At 41.2% G+C, this 25,346-nt stretch overlaps 1 protein-coding gene across 1 annotated transcript in view; it reads left to right on the top strand.

Annotated features, from left to right (window-relative positions):
• Window positions 1-24,609, top strand: part of Irs1 (insulin receptor substrate 1) — a 54,973-nt gene extending 30,364 nt beyond the window's left edge. Inside the window, exon 2 of the mRNA XM_027397360.2 lies at window positions 20,018-24,609. The gene's annotated coding sequence lies outside the window, so the exon portion shown is untranslated. The remainder of the gene's footprint in view (window positions 1-20,017) is intronic.
• The last annotated feature ends 737 nt before the right edge of the window (window positions 24,610-25,346 follow it).

The following is a 25,346-nucleotide window of genomic DNA, read 5'->3' as shown; positions in this document are numbered from 1 at the left end:
TGAAAAAAAAAAATCCCTGTAAAAGTTTTCTGTGAACCGAACATTTCATTTGCAGGAAACGCTTTGTCATTGACCAGCATAACATTACAAAAACCGAGCAGTTGTTTCTCACAGTTACAGACATGAGCATTTAGAATTGTCTTTCAAAACCAAATGGGTACCTAACAAATATTACTTGCTAATTGTAATATTTATTTGTGCTCTGAACCTACAAAGCTTCCCTTCTTAACTGCAGTTTTGGACTGTGGATTTGTTTTGTTGTGTTTTGTTTTATCATTGTACTTCATTGGGCCTCTTAAGTCACACTCTGGCATAGACTGATAGACCAAAGGGAATGTATTATTGTGGGGCATGTCTAATTTTACAATATCTAGATGAAATCATTTGTAATGTGGAAGGAACATTTTTGCTAGAAGATCTTCTAAAACGTCTTCAAAGATAATATTGATATTTTGTCCATCCAGCATTAAATTTTTATTTTATTTTTTGGTATATTTTAGGAGTCTATGATTGGAGTGTGTCCTACTTACCTAATTATGCCATTTTAACCATTTGTGTCTGATCAGTTTATCTCAACCGTCTCTACCACCTCCCTATCTCCATGCCCTTTATGGTTTAATTTTATCTTTACTGTGGAATATAATGTAGGCAAATAAATGTGTCTTTGAAAATATTATATGTCATTCCAAACAAGGCAAGAATCGAAGGAGGAAATCAAATTAATAGCTTGGTTGACTTTAATTCTTTCTGTATGACATCAGTTTCTCTGAGGATTTAAGAGGATCCATCCCTGTCCCGGCATCATATTGGAAGAAAACACAAGTTGTGTTTGTAATTCTAATTTGGTACTTATTCAAGAGATCAACATTCACTTACTTTCAATTATCCTATAAATTACCTTCAGCATATATACTTATATGAGTATGTGGGGATTTATATGTGAGTGAACATGGAAGACAGGTAGATATTGGGTACTTTTCTTTATCATGCCCTATCTTACTTATTGAGGCACTGAACTGGATGTTTCCTGATTCTGGTAGCCTGGCTTGGCCATCAAGCCCCAGGACTCTTCCTCCTTTCTCTGCCTCCCCAGGCCTGGAATTAAAGTGTTAGACCTTTTTTTTTTTTTTTTTTTTTTTCTTTTTAACCCAGCCTTGGAGCTCCAAACTCACACTTTCAGGCTTGTGTAGCAAGCACTTTCCTGGGTTGAGTCATTTCCCTGGCCTCCTAAGGGCAGCTTTTCATTAGAGTTCTGATGCTTGAAGGCAAGAATTTTTAGCAACAACAACACAAAGGTGGTTGGTATGAAGCCACCCAGCTTTCTAAACCTGATCATCTGAAATGAACTGATGGGATGGATGGATGGCACTAGTTGAAAGAATGTTTTAAAGTGGAAGGAAAAAAAGAAAAACTGAGGGAAAGGCAGAGGGAGAGAGGAAGGAGGGGACAAAAAGACAGTGTGCCAGGTAATGTGTAAACTTACCTAGTTTCACCCAGACAAGCCCATGCTGCATAGACTTCCCAGCCAGGCTGGCCTCCAGCTCATGTTGCTGAGAATGACCTTGAGTTTCCAATTCTCTTGTCCCTACCTTCATGCTAGGATTACAGGCATGAAATACCATGTCCCATGTATATGGTGCTGGGGTTCAGACATAGAACCTCATGCATGCTAAGCAAGCACTTTGCCAACTGAGGCACATCCCCAGCTCTCACTTAGACCTCAGAACACAGCATCTGGTAACCTGAAAAAGCATTTTTTTTTTTAAATTATCTAGCTGGGTGGATCGAACTTACGCTCACACCAGACATCATTTTAACAGTGTCATGGGTATTTTTTTTTTAGGAGATAATTAGCACACTTAATTATAGGCCTCCATTTGAGCCATTCAGTTCAGTTGCTGACAACTAGAATATTCTGTATGAACTTAGCCCTGTTTGTATGTAAACTGTGTAGTAGTTTAAAGCTAACGTCACTGTTTCCCTCTTCTCCAAGCACAGCATGTTTTGATCTACACAGGGAATATTTTTAAAAACTGACTGTGTAAGAATGTAAACAATTGGAAGGGAGATGCAGCTGTTTATAGTTTACTTTTTAATCTTATGTTCTTTTGTGGCCTCAAATGGTGAAGGACTTCTATTTACCTATTATAGCGTATGGCTCATGACCGTCTAAGTATAGTTTTTCTGCTTTTTATTTTGGCTTTCTAAATAAAGAAGAGAAGGACTGAAGGAAAACTACTGGATAAAAATATCCCCATGGCCACTAGGTCTTAACCAGAAGTAGTGGGGAAGCATAGTTGGGTCCCTTACAGGGGGAAAAAGGATTCTACCTTACAGGGGCCATAACTGGCATGCCCCAGTCTTTGTCCTTGGCTTTCCTTGTGTTTGTTTGTTGGGATCCAGGAATGAGGGGATTGCACTTTCAGTGCCCCTCCCCACCAGTCCCCCAGAGAACACACAAGAAGGGATAAAGGCATGCTTTGGTGATAGCAATCTCCTTTGCAGACTGCAGATGCTTTCCAGCAGGGAAGGTATTTCTGATATGTAGGTGCCTCTTAGGTAGGCTTTTGTTTTAGTTGCTGTTTATCAGTGTGGCATTTCAGCATGTAATTTCTCATTACCCTCTGTATACATGAAGCCTACCCCTGGTTTCCTTTTTATAAAAATAACTTTGTATATTGCAATGGACTCTATTTAGATGAAAGGTCTAACAATGCTTCCACCCATTCTTTTTATAGCATTGTCTGTGAGTTTGTGGCTAAGAGCATGGGGTTTGCATCCCAGTCACCCTATATCCTAGCTGTGAGATCTTGAGGAATCATACTCACCCTTTCTCATCCTTCCTTTACTTGTTTTAAAAACAAGAACAGTAGTGTTATCTTGGTGTAAGGATTAAATGAAATAATGTACATTGAGTCCTTCTGTATAGGGTTGGCATGTAACCTCTACAGCCTGTAATGATGATGGAGACTCTAAATAACTTTATTTGTGTTTATGGGCAAGGCTGGAGTACACTTGGTCTCTCTGCGCTTCCAGAATGGAAGAGAGGAGGATATGACTATAAACTGAAAACAATTCTCATCAATACTAAAATCACCTTATTTTCTAAATCAGGATTCATGGTTTGTAGCATTAAAAAGCAGACTGAGTTTTTAAGAATCTTATTAAATTGAAATGGCATGGGGTGGGGGAGGGGCACTGCTTAGAATCCAGCACTATTGTAGTCTAGTCAAATAGTTACCCCTCAGCCATATCCCAGAAAAATCCCTGTCTTCAATTACTGCCAGCTCTAGGGGGTGTCTTTCACAAAATTCGAAGCTTGTTCTCTTTGCTTTAGCTGAAATAACCTTAACCAAATGGCTTGGGCCTTGGGATAATGAATATGTTCTTAAAGATTTGCCTATATATTCTCATTGATACAGCAAGGCCAGTTAAAGTGTCAGATATAGGAAACATAAAGAACAGACTATTGAGGGTACTCATCTGCTGTGACCTTATTTCCAGCTTCACAAAATATATTTCATGATGTAGCTGGAATATAGTATGAAGCTACAGTGCCTAGACATGATTTTGTCTTCTACATAAATGAAGTAGAAAAATATGAGTTCTACAAATATGGGTGCTTTGGAGTGTCTTTTTTAGTTTAAGAGCAGTGCAATCCAAATAATGGTTCATTGATACACATGATTGGCTAAAGGCAAGGCAGGAAGGACCTTCATGCCCAGAGATAACATGGTAAATTAAAATAAATTCTGTTATCAAGTGGTGTGTAATCGTTCTGATGTTGTGATTTTTTTTAGAGGCTCCCCGCTTTGCAAACATGTGAAACTGCAAAGAGGCAATAGTTTGTGTCCAATAAATGTCCCTTTTCATCTTCTTTCCCCTTGCATAGTCCCTTCTTGATGACAGTTTCTAGCCTTATGCTAATACATTACTTGTGATGTGATTGCTAAATTGTCAAGCTCCATGCTTTCTGGTCTGCAGTCACCATCTCATTCAGTCCACACTTTTATCCCTGTTCCACGAGGAAATCACAGTTCATTGAGATTTATAAGCTGTCTGAAGTCCACTAGTAAGTGAAGCCAGGTCTTCCAGTGAAGCAGTCAGTGGCTGTGGGTCACATAGAAGGTATCTTGCAGGAGGCTGACATTCCTGTTGTGTCCCACAGCCCTGGGTAAAAAGCATTTTCACTCTGCCCCAACTTGTTAGGAAATTAACACATGTGAATTGCTCCACATGTCAATAGCATGGGTTGGCAGTGGTTTGGGAATCGCTCCTGTGGAGTATCTGTAACAAAAATGCACTTCAGATGAGATCACAGACACAAGCCTTGTTCGAGAAATTGCCATCAAACCTGAATGCCTGTCCACTGTAGTAAAATCTTCCTGTCTGGAAGACAGACTCTTACGAAGAGCTAAGACTGGAGGCAGGGCTTCCTGCTTTTCTATAGAAACTGGGACCAGTGTGCTGCTTTCTGCTGCCTTGCAGAACAAACACTGCCTGCTTGCTTTATAGTGTTTAATCTTTGGCACTTTTGAATCATCATGGTGGTATTGTTTCCCCCAATTAAAAATAAAATATATTGCTTCTAGATTTCTCTAGTCAGCTATGGTTCTGGGTCCTAGGCACCTACATGATGAATTGTCTTTGCCATTAAGAAAGATGGTGACTGTTGTTCCAGGAAGATGAGAGCCTATTTTGATACCTGCACCTTTGAAGTTTCGAAATTGAAGATTTTTTATTGTTTATTGTTTAATTATTATCTCCCAGGTTGAGGTTAGTAGAGTTTATTTAGATTGTGAAACCTTAGGTTCAATTCCCAGGACCACAGAAACCAACCAATAAAACAAACAAAATAACAACAACAAACTAAAGGCACTTCTCATTTGTTATTTCAGCTCTGCTTATGTTTTGAATAAACCCGACTCTCTCTTATGACCTGCTAGTCTCCATGAACTATCAAAGTGTGGTACTGAGAGCCAGACTCATGCCACACCTTATGGTTTCATTGGATATAGATGACTGCAGTGCAGATTTTAAGTATCTCACTGTGTTGTGAGCAATGTCTGTTTAGTTCTGCTTCTTTTACCCAGCAACTCATGCATGAAACAGTCCTCAATGTCTCTCAGAGGAGACCCTCTGATTCTAAAGCAATCTACATTCACTCTGTGAAGACAGAAATGTATTGAGTTAGGGTAAAACTCTTAAAACAAGGAAAGCATTTAATTGAGGCTTAATACAGTTCAGAGGTTTAGTCCATTGTCATCATGGCAGGAAGCATGGTGGCACACTGTCAGACTTGAAGCTTGAGAGGTAGATGAGAGTCTTACATCTGGATGGGCAAGCAACAGGAAGAGAAAATAACACTGGGCCTGGGTTGAGTATCTGAGATCTTAAAGTCCACCCTCAGTGACATACTTCCTCCATCAATGCTGCATCTGCTCCAACAAGGCCACACCTCCTAATAGTGCCACTCCCTATGTGCCTATGGTGGCCAGTTTTATTCAGACTACCACAGTTACCATTTTTGATGCTTTTCCCTATTCCAATTTCTTCAACTTTACTCCTTTTGTGTTAGTCTGAATCCTACACAGATTTGTTTTTTTTTTTTTTAAGTATATGTGGAAGTCTTTTTATTTATTTAAATTTATTACCATAGAAGAAAGGAGAGAGGGCAGGACTGGCTGATGGAATGTTTATGACATGTACATAAAAAGAAAGCCTTCCTGTGTTTCTAGGACGATACTATGTAGTTAGAAAGTCAGGGTCATAGCCATAGAGAAGACTAAGATTTGAGGGTTGGATCATTTTTAGCCTTTCATGTTTGCCAGTATCCAGGCCATAAAGTCAACTATAAGGTCCATTATGTGATTCTTGATGGAGATAAAAATTAAGACACTGAAGAGGTAACACTTGGTCAGTCTGACATGGGAAGAAGGGAAGGAGAGGAGGAGAGGGGAGAGAGTACATAGAGGTGGGAGGAGTTGAGCCATTATGTTTTAGAGAATTCTGACTGTTGTCCCTAGTATCATCTTCAGGCATCTAAGTCTGGGTTGTTCAGGAGTTCCCAAGAAGAAAGATTTTTCTCATTCTTTTCTAGTCAACACTTCTAGAGCCTTCTTGGAGTTATTTTGTTTTATTTTCCATGTCTCAGTTGAACTCTAACTTCCATTGAAGCCTGTTTTCCCTTTGGAGGAAGGGAACACTAAGATGATTTAACCTTAACAGTCCTTCATCTGGGCCTTTTTATTCTTCTATACTTTGCAGAGGGTTTTTTTTTCCCTTCCTTATAGGTCCTTCCTTCCTTTGGCATGGGGTGGTCTTTGGACCGATATCCCTAGCTCCCATTGGATTCTGGTTAGAGATGCAGAGACTTGGACACTGTCTCAGACCTAGTGAGCAGAATCTCTGTTTTAACAAATTTGGGGGGCTATGGTGTGAGTAGGGATGGGGTTGAGATACTCTAATGTACTTTAAGTACATTAAAATATGAGAAGTATGTTTCCCCCATCTTCATGACTTATTTTACTTGACTTTGACTTAGAAGTGAAGACCCAGGCTAATCTTGATGTCCTGACAATAGCTTAGAAAGTACCAAGTAGAGTGGAAATGTTTTTGACAAAGTATTTATGTATCCTCAACCCCTGTTCATTGAATGCCATTAGTATTGAAGCATTGTGAACTGTTCCCATGAACAATCTTATGCCATTTTCATCCCTTTTCTCCTGTAAATTTCCCTTTATAACAATCCCCATCTTGTAAGTGGTTGATTTGGCTGCTTGAAATTTACTCAGCACTTACTGTGGCAATCATACTTCCTTGCTCCCTCTAGCAGAGTTGCTTTACTTTTCTGTATCGCTGTACTGGTAAGATTAGGGTTCCTTAGTGTATGGCTAGAACATTCATTGCTTTGGGGAGGAACAGGATTCCTAGTCTTACCCAGTATTAACTGCCAGCCAGTACCATGAACAACTCATGTACATGGGCAACTCATGTAATCATTCTAACTCTGCACAACAGGACACAGTCAGAAGAGTGTCCCGAATGGGGCTGCTTGGGCTGTTCCTTTCTTATTAGCCCATGAACTCTTAAAATGGTAGTGTGGTCATTTATAGAAATAAGAGGTAGACATTTAAAATGGAAGTTGCAATCATTGTCATCATCATCTAGACTATCTTAGTTATTGCTTGTGCACACACTCACACACACACTCATACACACACACACACACACACACACACACACACACACACACTTTTTTAAAAAATCATTTTTACAGCATTTTCAAATGGGAAAAATACAAAGTGGAATTTTATTGAGTTTCTTTTTTGTCCCTTGGCTCTCCCCTTGCAGGAAGTGCTAGTAAACTGCCAAATGATCAAAAGTAGAGGGGAGAGGCCATGAGGAAGTGTCTCAGCTTGTACACTAAGGACACATGGCCCTCAAGTTAATACTGACTGCATTTGAGGTAGAAAATGTGCCAAGTTGGAGCAAGACTGGTCCTCTGCTTGGGGGCCTTTAGGAAGGGGATCCTGTATATTGGGAAATCTTTGGAGATCCTAGAAGCTGTGGTGAGGATTCCTAAAGGGCATTATTCCCAGGAGAACTGGGAAGATGAGGAACATCCCCAAAGAACCAGCTTGTCATGGAGATTGACCAATCACAACTGTTCCTTCTATGTTTATGGGAGAAAACACCAAGAGAGCACTTGACCGGGAAGGACAGTTCCACTAGTGGCATGGGCTTAGGGCAAAAATCTCAGGTGATTTGGGTTTTTTGTTGTTGTTATTCTTGTTATTTTTTAAGCAAAATTAGGGAGAGCCTACTTTTGGGTTCTTCATAAATTATTCATTACAATCCATTAGTGCCTGATAATAAGGCAAAATTGTGTGACATTTTTCAGCATTCTAGGCTACAGTCTGGAAAGAATAGAAGCTGTCATTTCTTTGTTATATGCTGGGACCGTGGCAGTTCCTGAGGCTGCATTTAAGGCAGATCTATTATTACTGTTATTACCTTAGGGATCAGCCTGAATTGCTTACTGTTTAATCATCTACAAATCAATTTATTCTTTGTGTTTATTGCTTTTGTGTGTTTAGAATATTGGACCCTTCCTAGTCTTGTCAGTGATGCTACCTGGACTCTTGGCCATTTTACTACTTTTTCTTATTTTTCTTTAAGATCAATTTAAAGAAACAGACCTGAAAATGCCTTACCAGGCAGACGTGCAATAGAGCAACTGGAATTCAGGTCCCAGTCTTACATCATAACTCTTGTTTGTTTGTCTTTGTTTGTTTGTTTTCTTTGTAGTAAATAATTTTTCAAGGTGGATACTTTGAACATCTAGGTAACAGCATTCTAATTTAGCTGCACTCTGTTTAAGATTAGGAACTGGGATTGATCTAAAAAGTCAACTGATTCTAGAACAGTGAAAATCCAATTCCTAATTTTATTTTCACTCCCAGATGCTTGAGGACATAGAACTGATTGTCACAAGTGGCTTACATAAACTGTCCCTTTGTTCCCAGTATCTTTCTTTTATTATATCTTCCTGTGTTTCCAACTGATTGTGGGGACAGGTATTTTCTCTACCTTGTTGTGAAAGGAAAATAGTGTCACCAACTTTAGACCAAGTATTCAAACAAAGAAGCCCAAAAGAACATTTCTGATTCAAACCATACGGGAGGCTAAACAAGACATACCTACTTGCCACAATTATGGTACCTGGGGAAGGAGAGATCCAAGAAACTGATAACCTCCTGTCTCTCAAGGCCTTCCTTCTTCCTGGTTTGTTGGTGGCCTGATAAGCCAAAATAGACAACAAACTCTCATGTCTTATATGGGTACCATTCCTCCTTTGCCTTCATGGTTTAGTGACAGTCCTAAGGCCCCATTTCTTTCTTTCTTTCTTTCTTTCTTTCTTTTTTAAGAATTCTATTTTTTTTAAAGAATTTATTTATTTATTATGTATACAACATTCTGCTTCCATGTATGTCTGCACAATAGAAGAGGGCACCAGATCTCATAATGGATGGTTGTGAGCCACCATGTGGTTTCTGGGAATTGAACTCAGGACCCCTGAAAGAGCAGTTGGTGCTCTTAACCTCTGAGCCATCTCTCCAGCCCCGTTTCTTAATATCAGCACATGATGACTATAAAGGAAGCCACAATTTGTCTGTAATGTATCTACACACCTTTGTAACAATGCCTTAAGAGTGGTTACCATCTGCTTAGTAAGAATTGGACACAGCGGTCCTCAGGGATCTTTTGGATCAGCCAGAACACCAGCTCACCACTACAACATAGTACAGCTTCAAATGTGGCTGAAGTAAATTCCAAACCAAGGACTTTTCCAGGTTCCAAAGAACAGGGACCTGGGGAAATAGCTAGGTTAGTAAGAGGTCTTTGAAACATCAGAACCTCTTCAATCCCCAGAGCCAATGTGAAAGTACTGGGCTTGGATCACACCCTTATCATACCCTGCTGGGAAGGCAGAGACAGGTGGAACCCTGGGGCACTCTGACCAGCCAGCCTAGCCTGTTTGGAGACCCTCTGGCCATTGAGAGACCCTGTCTCAAGGAAACAAGTTACATGCCTGAGGAATGACACAAAGTTGATCTCTGGCCTACATATACATGTGCTGGCAAACACAGATACACACACACACACACACACACACACACACACACACACGCACACACATACAGACAGACACACACTCCAGGGAGGGCACTTCTCTAGAGTCAAACGGAAGTGAGACTTGAAAGATGAAAGCAAAGGCACAGGACCTCTGGGGTCAGCAGGTGAAAGGTCACCCACTTTGCCCGCAGAGAGAATTTTGTTTCTTTGTGTGAGGACAATAAAGAACTGTGTTCAGTTAGTCAGGAATCTACACCAGTGTCTTCTTCCAAGGCCTGGGAGAGCAGGCAGCCATGTACGCATTATCAACTCTTTCAGATTGTCTTTCAACCCCCCCCCCCCCACCAATTAGACTTCATTGTATCTGGCATAGATTTCAACTTTTCAAGTCGCTCAGGCAGCCCTGACTGGTCAGGGCACTGTCCTGTTCAGTTCCTTCAGATGAGAGATTGGAGGAAGGAATTTAGAAACCTAAGCCACCCAGTTCCTCCCCCACAATGGTAAACACGCCTTAGGAACTAGAAACTGTATTAAAAACACCCCAGTGAACACCTCTCTAAGCTTGTCTGTGGAGTTTCTTTGTTAAAGTTTTTATTACCAGAGTTAGAGAGGGCAAAGGGGCTTCCAGCTTCTAATTTATTCAAGCAGCAGGAGTGACCTTTTGTAGATGGCATTAAGACCTCAAATGAGCACCATTGTCTTGCTATTTTAGCTACTGTTGTGCCTTCTCCATGTATAAAATCATACCACAGGGCATAGTGTGAGCTTCTCTGCTGCTGTCTGCCTTTCTTTTCTGTCATTTTCTGTTCTGTCATTTCCTGCGCCATCTTCCATGCTTCATAACTGTATCTCTCTTCCAAAACAGTATCCCAGTTCTCCCTTCAGCTCTGGCCACTGGCTGTATGTAGTGTGGTCTATGGACTCAATTGTGCTTGCTAGTTCCATAAGCTGTTGTCAGCTGGTGTGTTTTTAGTTATCACGAGAGAATATCTGAGTGCAGAGGGTTTCTAGTTCTTAAATCAGAGCGGCCACAAAAGAACCACAGATTCAGGACTTCTGTCGTGCATAATAAGAGGACTCCATGTGTCACCTCAACAGATGTCCATGATAACCCTGCGCAACCATTAGTGTTATTCCATATTGTAGATGAAAATATTGAACAACTGGAGAGCAAGTAACTTGCCTAAAAGCACAGAATATAGAATAACAAGAGAGGTAATAGAAGTCATCTTAGTTTCCATTCACATTTTAATTTGTAAATAAGTTTGGAGTTAGACAAAACGATCAGTTATTAGCAGGCATCAAATCTATGTGATAGCTCAATTTTCATTATCAAAGAGTCACTTAAAGTCTTAATAAATTCTCTAGATCCAGCTGGCCTGTGGCCAGATCTTTTGGGTATTGACTAGATTGTCAATTGATGTTAAGGAGACCCAGCCAATTGTGGGCAGTACCATTCCCTAGGCAAGGGTTCCTGAACAGTATGAGAAAGGAAGAAGCTGGCTAAGAACAAGCAAGCAGGAGAGCAAGGATGCCTGCCTTTGTCCCTTTTTGACTATGGATGTAATATGACTTGTTTCAAGTGTCTGCCTTCTCTTCCCCTCAATGATGGACTGTTGCCTGGAATTGTCAGCCAAACAAGGCCCTTTCTCCTCTAAGTTGCTTGTTGTCAGTGTTTTATTGCAGCAATAGAAATGAAAATAGAACACCAGGCAAAGGACACACCACTGATTTATTGTGAGGAATATCTGTAGCTCACCTTTAACACCACCCATTTCATATGAATCTTAGCTTTGGACTTATGTTTTCAAATGTGGGTGGCATGGTTTTCTAACTTTCCTTATTTCCTTTGCATTTGATCGTAGCTTAAAGGCCAAAGAGCGATAAGATTATGTTTAAAATTTAGCCTCATACTCCTAAATTGTATTTTCTTAAGAGTCTTAAGTTGAGATCAGGGAGGGCTGTGGGGTCTTAATGTGTTTGGAAATGATGTCATATTCTTACGTACTTTCAATTAGTTTTGGAGAGAAAATGTTATGTTGTTAGTTAGATAACCCCTCCTCCCCCCGCAGTTTAGAACAGTTCATTTAATTTCAAACAAAGATCAAATTTACTACAATATGCCTCCCCTCCCCCCGCAGTCTCCTCAAAGTAAGAAGGGAGACAGGGCCAAACAGACAAACTCTTTCCTTTTGATTTGACATCTGGGTTTCCTGGAGATGTTAGATAGATAGATGTGCTTAGTGGAAGAAAGAAAGTGTTTTCCTGACATTGAACTCCAGGACCTGTTGGGAGTAGTGTTGTCCTCTGGTAGACCTGTTTAAACCACCTACAGTGCTGGAATCAGGCCACACTGCTGAGGTACCCCGAGGTTCCTTTAAAAGTCTCTTGTTTGGTTCCATAGACTTTTCCTGCATTACCAAAATCTTCCATAAACTCAACCACAACCATAATACTGCGGACTCCGACTCACATTTGAGGCAATCAGGAACTAGATTAAACACAGGTTTTCCTATTTCTCCTGCTGCCAAAAGTGATGTCAGTTGCGGTAACGATTGTTACCTCAGTTCTCTGCAGATCCAGGGCTGTCTGTGTGAATGTCTGTTCTGGGCCCTATTCGAAAGTTGTTATGGAAAAACTGATGATGGTTGGGAAACAATGGGGTATCCGGACACTTACTCATATGCAGTAAAGGGTTTGATTTCTTGGAGCAAGCAGACTCAAGGGACAGAGTGAGCATGAGAAACCTACTCCAGGTTGAGAGCAAGAAGGTTGCAGCCATAGGTCTGCCTCCTTCCCTTTTGTCCAATTACAGAAACTGTGTTGCAAACACTTTTTACTCTCTCTACACCACATTATAAAGGAAGCCGTTGTAATTTAAGCCCACTGGTTTGTATCCAGGACAGATTTATAAATTCTGTGTCCTGTGTTCTGACCATTATAAACAAAATAAAACCCCAAATCCAAAAGTGACGTGATGTTACAATATAAACCTTAGAACTAACTAGAATGTAATTCCAGTAAGAGAGAATATGCTGTTGAAACAAACCCCCACCCCCCACGAGTGTGAAAGACTTCCTACCCCATGCACTTATGGTCAGACTTGTATTGTAGAAGACTTTTTCTAAATCTTTCTGCTTTAATCCTGTCATATATGTGGCCATACATATAACTTATCCCATTGCTATGACCAAAGCAGCTTAAGGACAGAAGGGTTTATTTAAGGTCACGATTCAGGGATGTAGTCTGTCATGGTAGGGATGTGGGAGTGTGAGGCAGCTGGTCATGTGACATCCCCAGTCAGGAGGCAGAGAGGGGTGGATGCTGTTGCTCAGCCCGTTATATCCTGTTCATTCACTTCTGAGTCCATGCCCACATTTTGGGTGTGTTATACCATTGATACCACTTGCTTTATTATTGTGCTCCCCTATAATTAATTAAAGAAATGCAAGATTACTTTGGTTCAAAGGGAGCTTTAAAATCAATTTTATCTTTTACATATGAGTGTTTTGTCTCTATGCTTGTATGTGCACTGCATACATTCCTGGTGCCTACAGAGGCCCAAAGAGGGTTCTGGGTGCCCTAGAACTGGAGTTCCAGATGGTTGTGAACTGTCATGTGGGTGCTGGGAATTGAATTCAGGACCTCTGGAAGAGCAGCCAGTGCTCGTAACCCCTGAGCCATCTCTTTCGCCTCAGTTTAAAATATTTTTGAATTTTATTTAAATTTGTTGTTGACAGCACACCTTTACTTCCTGAGAACTGAACATCTTTGTTTAAATTTCTCTCCCCATCCCTAATCATTTTGAGAAGCCTCAAAAGCACATTGGAAGCTAGGAGAAGAACCCACAGCAGGGGCAGCATTCACCCCGGTAGGCCACAGAGGAATCAAAAGGCTCCGTTGCCTCCTAGATAGATCTTGATGTCTGTTTTTTAATAAAGCTTGCCTTTCTTCCTTGGTGGTCTCCTGAAGTCACCAGCCCTGCTAGAAAGTCTTTTGTAGGAACAAAGGAGGAATTGGAGCGAGATGGCCTCTCACATGTTGGCACTTCATCCTGGATTTTCTCCCTGGCAACCCTGTGCTCATGAAGGTCTGGCCAGCAACTTTGTTATTTTCACCGGCTCTCCCCATGTGACTGGCACCAGGCATGAGAGCTATTTAAGCAGCTCCATTAAAACATTGGTTTGGTCTGGTTGGTTGCCCTTTGCCATTTCAGACCACGAAACCTAGTCTTGCCAACTCAGTCTTGGCTAGTTTGAAAAGAAGTTTTCTTTCTTTAGCTTAGATGCCTTTCTAGTTTTCAATGTCAGGTAGCAGCTATCAAAGACCTTACCTCTGACTTTCCTTCAGCCCTAACGGTTTATTTTGGTGTGATCACTGGAAGGCATTGGAATAGACAATACTTGCTCACTTCTTAGTTTTCCCTTCTTCCAAAGTTTCAACTTGTCAGGATGCTTCCTAACTCCACCTTCTAGACAGCAGATAGATTCTCCTGTGCCCCAACCTTTCGAACCTCTCTGGACTTAGCTTTCCCTTCCCTTCTCGCCCTTAGTGGGCAGTTGGTAGAATTGGCAGAGATGCCTCTCCAGAGAGGTGTTTGGTTCTTGGGTGCTGCCATCTGACTCGGATGTTAGAGCACTGACTGTCAGTCACAGGATCCTCTTAGTGTTGGCTTCCGTTTCTCCATCTCAGATTGTGTGGGAACAAATGTTACAATTAAGGACTATCTATTTACTGCAGTGTGACAGCATGTGCAACTGGTGTTTTTGAGCTTTATTTTGCCATTCTTCACTTTTTAGGTTTATCTACTAGATGGAAGAATGCTTTTAAAAAAGTCTTCTTGGAGTATGTTTGTTATAGATGCTATATTGATATATCAACGTTATAGAAGCTGTGGTTTTTAAATTAGTAGTACCAGGACTGATGGCAGTAGCAGCACTAGGGAGAGAGCTGGGGGAATGAATGACAGTGGCATGATATTAGATGTAACTGTGTGAAATAAGCAAACAGCTGGGTGGTGGTGACACACCTCTTTAATCCCAGCACTCAGGAGGCAGAGGCAGGCGGATCTCTGACTCTGAGGCCAGCCTGGTCTACATATTGAGTTCCAGGAGAGCGAAAGCTATGGAGAGAAACCCTGTCTTGAAAGAGCCATTTTTTTTTTAAAAAGAAAGAAAATAAAAGAAAGGAAGAAAGAAAACAGTAGTCCTGCAAACCCAGGGAGATGTTTCCACTGATAAAGTGCTTGTTGTGCAAGCATGAGGATCTTAGTTCAATCCCCAGAGACCCTTTAAAAAGCTGGGCATGATGGCATGTACAAGTAAACCTAGTCCTGGGAGGTATAGACAAGAAGATCCCTGAGGCTTGCTGGACAACTAGACTGACTGAATCTGGGAACTTCAGACTTAGTGAGAGATGCAGTCTTAAAAATATGAAGCAGAGAAGTGATGGAAGAAGAAACATGATGTTGCTAGCGTTAGCATCACAGCTGCCATCTTGGAGGGCAGACCAGTGCCCAACAGTAATGTTTGAACTCTCAAACTTCCACTTCTTCTCTCTCCCTTTTCCCAGTTGGGAGAGCAAAGATGGGAAAGCAGCAGCCCCCCACCCCTTTCCAATTACAAACAGTGAATCAGGAAGATGAGAAAAAGGATAGGCTACTGGAGTGACTTTAAAAACAGGCTAATAACAGGGAGTTGGTGGCACATACCTTTAATCCCAGCACTTGGGAGGCAGAGGCAGGCAGATCTCTGTGAGTTTGAGGCCAGTCTGGTCCCCAGAGCGAGTGCCAGGATAGGCACACACACACACACACACACACACAAAAAAAAAAAAAAAAAAAAAAAAAAAACCAACCAACCAACAAACAAACAAACAAAAAAACAGGCTAATAATTTCACATGATTCCCTTCACCTGTTTTTAAGAATGAGAAAGTGAGGAAGGATGGTTTTAATGTTAGTTTTCTCATTTTAAAAAACACATTCACAAATGAGATTACAAAATCTCAAACCTTCCATGTAAATTGTGAAATTAAAACAACTGAATTAACAGTTACCCATGGCTGCCAGGCATTATAAACAATGTTTTTTTTTTTCCTTCTTTAGATCTTCCTGGATTTTACAGTGTTCTGTGTTGTAACTTTCCTAAAAACACATTTACGTTAAATGAAAAACCAATGTACTGTTTTGACACTATTTTTGGCATGCAGTGACTTGAACCCAGGGCCTTGGACATGCCAAAAGAACCAAGTATCTCTTGTCCTAGCAACATTCCCAGACCTTGACACATTTCTTTAAGTAGAGGATTTTATTGATAGGAAATTGTCTTCCTAAATTCACAGCAATATTGCAAACAGCGATCTTCATGGAAGGAAACTGAGCCCTGCAGACCTTTTGAAAATATCATTAGATGAGGGAGGGTTATTTTGTGGCTATACTTTAGAACCATTTTTTTTTTATTCCTGTTTCCTAAGAATCAAGAATAGTAACCCTGGTCAGACACTTAATACTAAGTTGCACTTGATTCCTCAGAATGGCAACAAGTTTCAAAGCATTCAAGTTAAGACTAAAAGTGGCTGCTGGAAGGGTACAGACCCTTCCCCTGTACCTCTGTTGTAGCTGAGTGCTGTTTTCAGCTTTCACAGTCAAAAGTGATCAGTCATCCAAAACAATGTGAAAGGAGGCAAAAGCCGTAGTATCTGTTTTTCAGCTCGAGTAGGCATAATGTAAGTGAGTACAGTTCCGGAAGATGTAAATTCTGTTTGGAGGCAAAAATGCAATAATCTGTTGGACTCAAGTGCCATTGTTTAAGTGTTGACTTCTTTGATAGTGCTTTAAAATTTTTTTGATAATGCTTTAAAAATTACATTTTTTTGTTTGTTTTCTGGCAGCAGGATTAGGTGGGTTTTATCTGACAAGAAGATACACAGCGAGGGGCACAGTAGATACTGATGTGGTGATGAAAGTTTGTCAGAGTGTAATTTCCTGCTACTAAATCTCATGACAGGTGCATCACATATCTGGGTTCAGAAGCTATCCCCCAGCCCAGAGATGAAAGTGGAGAGAATGTATGGCAGACATTACTGCTTGATATTTGCACAGTGTCTTCTGTTGAGGAAATGTGTTGCATTTGTTTTCCATTTTATGCATAGGGCCAGTGAGCTCTTTCATTTGGAAAGTAGCATGACCACATTTGGTATGGATGACTGGTGTCTGCCAATGGAGGCTGTGGGGGTCAAGGACATTGCATGTACCCATGGCTGCGTCATCATTGCATTTGTGTTTGTCAAAGATATTTGTTGAATTGAATGACTGTGAGAACCCAGTACAGTTACCCTTTTCTTTCTTTTCCTTTCTTTGAAACATATTCCTAAATTACAAAAACCTGTACATCTAGAGCTTAGTCTTTCCCCCCTCAGTGCGTTGGATGTTGCAGGCTCAGTCTGTCTAGACTGCAAGATTGTAGTGATAAGGATGTAGGAAGATGAGCAGAAGCCACAGAGAGGTCTGTCTGTAGTCGCTCTCTCTCTCCCTGATGCAAGAGAAGAATTAAGCGTTTGTGGCTTCAGTCTTGAAGCTCTCTAGCTTTAGATAATAGGTCACTGGGAACCATCAACCTTGCTTGTTCAGTCCCTTAATTCACCATATTTGCCCATGAACACTTTTTGGCTATCCCCAAAGATCAAATGTGCTTTCCAAGACCTAAGACCGGCTGCTGTAGAGACCATGGCAAAGACCATGCCTGAGGCTAAGAAGGCCTGAAGAAATGGGAACTTGAGTAGGCGTTGCATAAGCCCTGCTGCATACAATGGCTTCATGGTCCAAATAAGTATACTGACTCCATAAGGGCCACGGTGAAGGACAGTTCTCCCTTCAAGTGCAGTCACAGGTTCACACCATTGTACGAAGCCAGGCAGGTGTGTGCTTTCCGCTTCCTCTGTAGCCTTCTGTTCCGTCCTCTCCACATCAACTCCAGTTTTCATCTTTTCCTAAGTTCCTAAATTGGTGACACCAATAGGAGTTACTTGTGGCTGAAGTATGTGTTGTTAGGTTTTACATAAAAGACTTCTTAAAGTCGTGGGCTATGCCTTTTCCCCCTGCTTTTTGAACATGCTTATGTGAAATTACAAGAGCAGGACCTGGTGATATAAAGCAATGTACTTAAGTCTTTTTGCCTCCCCTTCCAGGGTCCCCTAGTCTCTGCCCTGTACACCCATGCAGTTTGGCATGTGTGGTGATAAACCTGAGTACAGTTTGTTCCCAACCTAAGCTGTTCCTTCAGCCCTTTTGGAGGAGAGCCAGATATGAAATGAAAAACATGCTGTGTGCCGTTCATTCCTCCCCCACCCCTCTGCATTGTATATTGGGCAGTTTCTTTGTCATAGGTTGTTTAATATAGTGTGGCCCGCCTAATTTTAGGTCCGTAGCTGTGAATCTCTGTCTAGCTGTCTGTTGATATTTTGATAGGAGTTCAGGAGAAACTTAAAAGTAAATGAGAACCCCAAAACTTGGAACTTGGCTGTGTCATAGCCCAGCTGGGGCTTTGGATGACCTGGTCCTTTCTCCCCCTGAAGTAAGTTCTATCTCACTACAGTTAAAAGGAGAAACCCAGGACACTTTTATTTGTTTGTTTTTCTTTTGGCATCTCTAGGCAGTCTTTATTAGGAAGTAAAAAGTAGCCTGTCTTTTAGAGGCAGAGTTAATATTTTAAAATAAATAGAAATCTCCTCATAAAATTAGAGTCTTCTTTTGGTAAATTTTGACTTATCTAAAATCCAGTATGTAAATGTTAATGGATCAGAGACACAATCAACCTGTTCAAAAGGAGGCAGAGGCTAGGGTTGGGGGTACACACCTGTGATCCCAGCATTGGAAACGCTGAGGCAGGAGGATCTTGATGAGTTCAAGGACATCCTAGGCTACACAGCAAGGCCCAGTCTGCAAAACAAAACTGGGAGAGCAGAAAGAGAGACAGACAGAGACAGAGAGACAGAGAGAGAGAGAGAGAGAGAAAGAGAGAGAAAGGAGGGGGAGGGAGGTAAGGGGAGGAGAGAGAAACAAGTTGTATTGGTCAGTATTTCTGCTTGTGAGTTTTAGAAACCACCGTCCTCCTTGCATCTCATGTGAACCTTGACCTTATCTGAAAGCGGTGCCTTTGTTATCCCTGTAATTAGATAAAGACCTCCTGGACTGTCCATAGAGATTTTCACCATGTACCTGCCCTAGATCTGTATATTTAACTCTGATTGTCCCTTACCATCTTTGGCAGTCCTATGAAGCTGCACCCTTCTTATGGACGATGCATTGCCGGTCTCTTCCCATCCTGAGCCTTGTTCTATCATGTCTTCAATGGCAAGCCTGTGGCATGCCTGCCCTTTGTTCAGCTCACATTTATTAAGTGCCTGCTGTGTGGCAAGCTTTGGAGAAACACTGGGGTGACAATCCCTGTTTCCACATCCTGGATTATCCCTTTTCTTCTAAAGGCAGCCAAATGTGTCAGAGAGGTACTTAACTAATGTTCTTAGCTAGAAGCCCTCTTCCTCTCCTTTGTGCATTTAGACTTTTGCCTGTGTGCACCTGTTGTGAAATTCACCTGTTTGCTTCACAGTCTATTTATAATGAAACTCGCCTGCTTTTCTGAAGCCACTAGAAGGCAAACTTCAGCAGAATTTAACTTTGCGTGCTCCATGGCACTCAATGTAACCATCTTCTCATTCAACAAGTATTAATGATAATCTACCCTGCTACACACTCTTCTGGGCACTCTGTGGATATTGAAATGTATAGATTAAATTCCTAGTGCATGAAAAATAGGCACTTCTGAAGGGCTGTCTGAGGGAAAACTTGAGAGCAAGAGATGTTTCCAGGGGTTCATAAAGAGTCTCCTTCCTGAAGGGGAATTTTAGATACTGCCCCACTGTGGTGAGCTTTCACCAATTGAGGAAAAGAAATGTAATGCTTTTCCTAAATAAACTTCTATTACACCTAAATTGGAAGGTTGAGTGTAGGCTCTAATTGTGCGTTGTATTTTATAATATTTTAAATGAGAGCTAGAATGGGCATTTTTGCTTCAAACATAACTCCAAAGAATTTTGTATTTTCTTTGTTGCCGAAACTCTGAAATGTATGGGTCCCATTGATTTGCTTGCTGCAGCATTGGCTACTTTAGTTTGGAGTTGCTATAAACACTTGCATTTTGAAAGACAACTTAAATACCGTGTGTTGGTTTTATGTAGGTGCACACTACTACTTATGCCCATAACTTCAGTTTATCTCATACAGTCTCCCTTCTGTAAGGGGTGAGTTTCCCATGTTGTGATTGAGTACACATCACCAGATGCCTATCTTAACGTATTTTTTTTTCCCATTTCCTTTCCAGAATGAAGACCTAAATGACCTCAGAAAATCCTCCTTTAACTCATGGGTACCCAGACTCAAACTGTTTCACAATTCACAAGCAGGACCTCACGTCTTCCTCTTCAGTAGCTGGTACGATGCATCCATTACAGTTTGTTTACTCTGTACAATCCTCAGGAGTTCATTGACTGAACTGCACGCTCTATATTGTGCCAAGCAAAAAGAAAGCACTGTGACACCGGGACAATGAGTCTGCGTAAACTTCATCTTGAACCTTAAGGACTTAGCTGGCCACAATGAGCTGGTGTGCCCACCACCATGCCGCAAGAGAATGGGTTTATTCGCGTCGCCTTTACAGCGTATGTTTCATCTACTCTGAAGCCGTGTTCCATGAAACACCACTGTAAATTATTTCATATGGAACTGTTCACGTTGGGTGGAGAGAGTATTAAATATTTAACATAGGGTTTGATTTATATGTGTAATTTTTTTAATGAAAATGTAACTTTTCCTTACAGCGCATCTTTTTTTTTTTTTTTTCTTTTGGATGTGGAACTGAGGTATTCGATGTTCTGTTGTAAAGAGTGGAGCAAATTCTTAAAAGGAGGCTAAAAAAAAGAGTAGTCTAGGGTATGAACCTTGTTTTAAGATTCTAATTCAGAAAAAATAATATAAGAAGAATCATAGAGCCATAGAAGGTTCTGTACTGTATAGTTATACTTGCTGATACTGTCTCTTGTAATATAAACTTGATGTTGAGCTGAGTTCCTTTTAAAAATTAATCTTAGCTTTGTTTTTTTTTAATTTTTGGTTTCTTTTGTTTTGTTTTTCAAACGGAAGGAGGATGTATTCTACTGGGATGTTTTCAGTTGTCAGCTTAGAGTTGGTAATTGAATGGAAGCAAAATTGCAAGAAAAGGAAACCACAGACTTTCATTGTATATATGTAGACAGAAGGAGACACGAGCGATCCCTTCAAGTCAAAAGCTCTCTTTGGAGTGAAGAATGTGGGTGTTTATAAATTCTGGAAATGTTTTTCTGTTCATAATAAACTAGACACTGTTGAGCTCCCCCTCCCCACTTCTATAAGCCTTTTGCTCCCACCCCCACCCTTTTCTCTGTGTACACATCGTGTTTCATTTCTTACATTGTCTGGAGAAGGCTGTTAGGACAGTGTGTTCTTGCTAACTGGAAATTAAAATTCCAGGTCCTTCCTTCCTTCCTTCCTTCCTTCCTTCCTTCCTTCCTTCCTTCCTTCCTTCTTCCCTCCCTCCCTTCCTTTCTTTTTAAAGTCATGACCAGGGCTCCATGTTATGTTCCCTATCTCATGTATTATGAGAACTTCCAGTATTATGTGTGTTTTAGATGAATGCAATAGGCCCATTTGCCCTGGTGTTTGCTGGGCTTTTAGTGGTTATCTAATAAAATGCAGTTTACAGAGAGCACATAAAAATATAGTGACCTGCCATTGAGGCATCTAGCCAGCAGTGAAAACGCTCGTCCTTTCCTTATTTGGAAAGTCCACATGTCTTGGAATTTTTCCCTTATCAAATAGCAATGGCAGGGAATATACCTGAAGATGTCTCCTCCAGAAGTGTAAATGATCTCACCATGAAACTTCCTAAAAATACAGTGAATTAATCCAACAATCAGTCTCCCTCTGAGTCCCTATGAATTTAGCCCTGCTTCAGGGGAGGAACGACTCTCTACTTCTGGGAAGGGTTGAGCTGCATAGGTGGGGCTGCAAGCAAGGAGCAAGGGTTGAAAGGCATTTCAGTGACCATTGCCCTGATCAACTGGTCAAGGAGCCCTTGCTCCATTCAGAGATAAACAGACCCCCGACTGCTGAGGCCAGGGTTAGTGCTCAGTCAGCCAGATGGCATGGACCTCACAGACTGTTGTACAATGTTCATTGTTGCAGATCTTAATCATTTGCATGCTCATCAGTTTCTAAAGTAAATAGGTCTCTAGTCATAAGAATACATTGTTTTCAAGGAACTCTTTGGATGACATCATTTGCTGTCAGTAGAAAATCCCACTGGCTTTGAAAAATCTGATGTGAAAGTTGGTTTTTTACAATTGTGTAAGAAAAGACTCTCATTGTCATTTTTAGTTTTTAAGCACTCTGACTCAAACTCTTCCTAATGTAAGAAGAAAGCAAGCTGCTTGTTCTCTTTCCCCAAGGATCTGAGTAACTAAAGAGAGAACAGTGAATGAAGTCAGCCCCAAACATTTGCCTGTAAAGCCGGCTATAATTTCTCACAGAGCCTGTACTTCACACCTCTGCATGTGGGGTTATTGCCATTTGGGGTGAGAACAGAAAAGAGCAGAGTGGACAGTGGACTCCTAGTTTCTCTATCTCTTGCTTTTTATTGAGTCGATAATAGTGCAAAGGTAGCCATTCTTGCTTCAGCTTCTTCTAGAGTTACCTGAGCTGGATTTGATGACAGCATCAAATGTGGCTGCCTTGGAACTGGAAGTTGCTGGTACCCAGGCTGAATTCTCCTGCTCTGCCTCCTTGAAGGGTTTACTTTAAAATCATCAGCTGCTAAGTTCTTGTGTTCAATTTCCTATTTACAGGAGTTGGCTTTTTAGCTATTTCCAAGTATTTTCAGGTCCACCAAGGGTGTATGTTAACAGGGCTTCTAGTGGCCTCTGGCTAATGTGGAAGTTAGTGGCTTTTTCTTTACATGACCAACCTTTCACAGAATTCTTTCTTAGACTGATTAAGACAGAGTTTTAAATTCTCCTTTGTGAAAAGAACAAGTATATTCCCTGGCTGTGATGATACTTTTGTTTTGGACACAATCTTAGCTCCAGAACCAGCTGGAAATGAGGGGATTCCATTAATGATCAACCACCTGGGTCAATAATGATCAATCAATACCGATGCTCCATGTGGGGCTACTTCTTGCTAACTTTCAAAGGTCAGGGCCACTCTGGACTAATCTAGTCACTACAAAAGGTGGTCTACTCAAGAATCATCTAGCCAGAAATAGAGAGGTTTGGCCTGTCTTCCCTAGGCTTTTGTCGTCTGTCTTTTATGTGTGAGACAAAGTATTAAGAAACAATTTTACTGTACTGTAAGAAACAATATTTTATAGTGCAGAAGTCCTATTTGATCAGCGGTACATCCTGAATGCAATATACCATGTAGTTGGAAACACCTTTAAAACAGGTGACTTCAAGATAGGGAAGGTGGCTCACCACCCCAATGACAATAAGAGCCATGAGGGATAGTACAGTTGTGACTTGCTGTGGCTGTGGGTGATAATGATCCCATATTTACCTCATGATGCCTTGGCTGAGCTCTGCAGGTGAGATGGTCATACAAAGAGGCCCTCTAACAAGATATCAGACATTAACACCACCACTGGGGAGAAAGGGCTTCTTTGGAAGGTACATGGAGGACAATTGGGGGAACCAAATAAGAAATAGTTTCTTTGTAGTGACAAGACAGGACTAACCAGTGCTGCCAGGACAGGGCGTGTGTTAGTTAGCAGGAGGTGATGCAGTACTCATATATATGGGCTGCTGAGAAACTTATAGCAAGCAGTCTGTTCTTGCAGGGGTGTGAGCAGTTATAACCTTGTTAGTAGGAACAGGAAGAATTCCAGGCTGGGCTGTAGGCTTAACTAGAAATATCGAATACAGCCTTTCTTGTAGTTGGTCGAACCAAGTGTTAAAACACCGGGCCCTTGTCATCCCTGAGCCCAGCCTGAGATTGGGAAGGTTCTACTGGAGTTCTGTCCATCAGTTTCCTCCATGTGCCTGTAGAAAGTGTGGCTCAGCCGATGTGTTGGGTATTTGTCCCTCATGACTTGCAATTAGAGCACCAAATAGATGCTGGAAGGAGACTGAGAGGTGCTGGAGGTGTTTGGCCCTACTCTTAATTAAGAGCCTATAATTAGCAAATATGATTTTTAAAATGTATGACTTGGGTAAGGCATTATATTATCTCCCTTCCCCAGCTTATCAATGACTTGGCATTTGTGATGTCTGCACCAAGAGATGGGTGTGTTATCCCTTTGCCATTCACCTGCTATTTAAACCTCTCTGTGTCTATACTGTCTCTTTCTCCAGTGTTAACCATTATGCCATATCATAGAACAAATTCACTACCCAGGAAAATGTGTCTGTTTGCATATCCATCTGTAGTGCTAGCATTTTTTTTAGTCCATTTTAGAACTTTGCCACTGGCCTAAGAATATAGTTTCCAGAAGAATCTTTCTTGTGTAGTTACTTTCCTTATACCTCTTGGCTACAGGGTGGGCCAAACGAATGCCATCAAGCTTTCCATTTGCTGTGTGTGGTTTGGTTTATCATCTGAAGTTGGTGGTGCTATTGACGGTGCTACTTCATCTGTGTTCAAAAGACCGACGCATGGTCTATGTTGCTACCAAAACATTTACTGTATATATGTGGATAACGTATTATGTATATATGTAATGGGTACCAGGCCAGGTTTATATTTTTTTTCCTTTAGAGGTGTTTCACTTTTCCAAGCTTTCTTTACAGTGTTATGCTTGTGTTCAATTCTTTTTACCCCCAATTCTGTCTGGTACTTAGAATTGTAGTGTCTTCATCGTTAATTAAAGAAAACTGTCTAAATGAACCACAGATGTGTTTAGTAGTCATTCTTGTCTTTCCCTATGGTACCTGGAACAGACAAGGGATAATGGCAGGGTATGGGCAGTTTACCCTCTGAGCATGCTTCCACACATGCTCACAGGGACAGGTAGTGTTTTACGCATTTCTTGGACTGCATTCAGTGGCTGAGTACCTTAACAAAAAGAGCTCTAACTGGATGGTGGTGGCACATGCCTTTAATCCCAGCACTTGGGAGACAAAGGCAGGTAGGTCTCTATGAGTTTGAGACCATTCTGGTCTACAAGAGCTAGTTCCAGGACAGGCGAAACCCTGTCTTGAAAAAACAAAACAAAACAAAACAGAAAAAGAGCTCTATAAAGACTTTTCTCTGCTTGATGGCTGAAGGTACCAAAGGAGGAAAATGTGGAGAGAAAAGAATGTGCCTTCTCATTTCTGTTCACTGGAACACCCTTGTCAGCCTTGAATCTGCACTCAGATCCCTCTGTTCAAATGTATGTCATGGTCCTGGGATTTGAGTTGCTAGTCCCAGTAGACATGACACTGAGAAGTGAGACAAAAATGCCAAGCATTCCTGGCTTCTTATCATTTGGGCAGATTTCAAAAAGTTGCCATGACTGGAACAACACTGAAAATGATGGTCCAATTGGCCTTCAAGTGAGGCCTGGGCATCATTAGTTGCTTTCAATGTTCATGGGAGATTCTAGTAAAAGGTCAGAGTGAGAACCTCTGCTAGGACATGTT

The sequence above is a fragment of the Cricetulus griseus genome, chromosome 2 (genome assembly GCF_003668045.3).
Source record: "Cricetulus griseus strain 17A/GY chromosome 2, alternate assembly CriGri-PICRH-1.0, whole genome shotgun sequence".
Classification (NCBI taxonomy): domain Eukaryota; kingdom Metazoa; phylum Chordata; class Mammalia; order Rodentia; family Cricetidae; genus Cricetulus; species Cricetulus griseus.
This window is presented reverse-complemented; position numbering and strand designations above follow the sequence as displayed.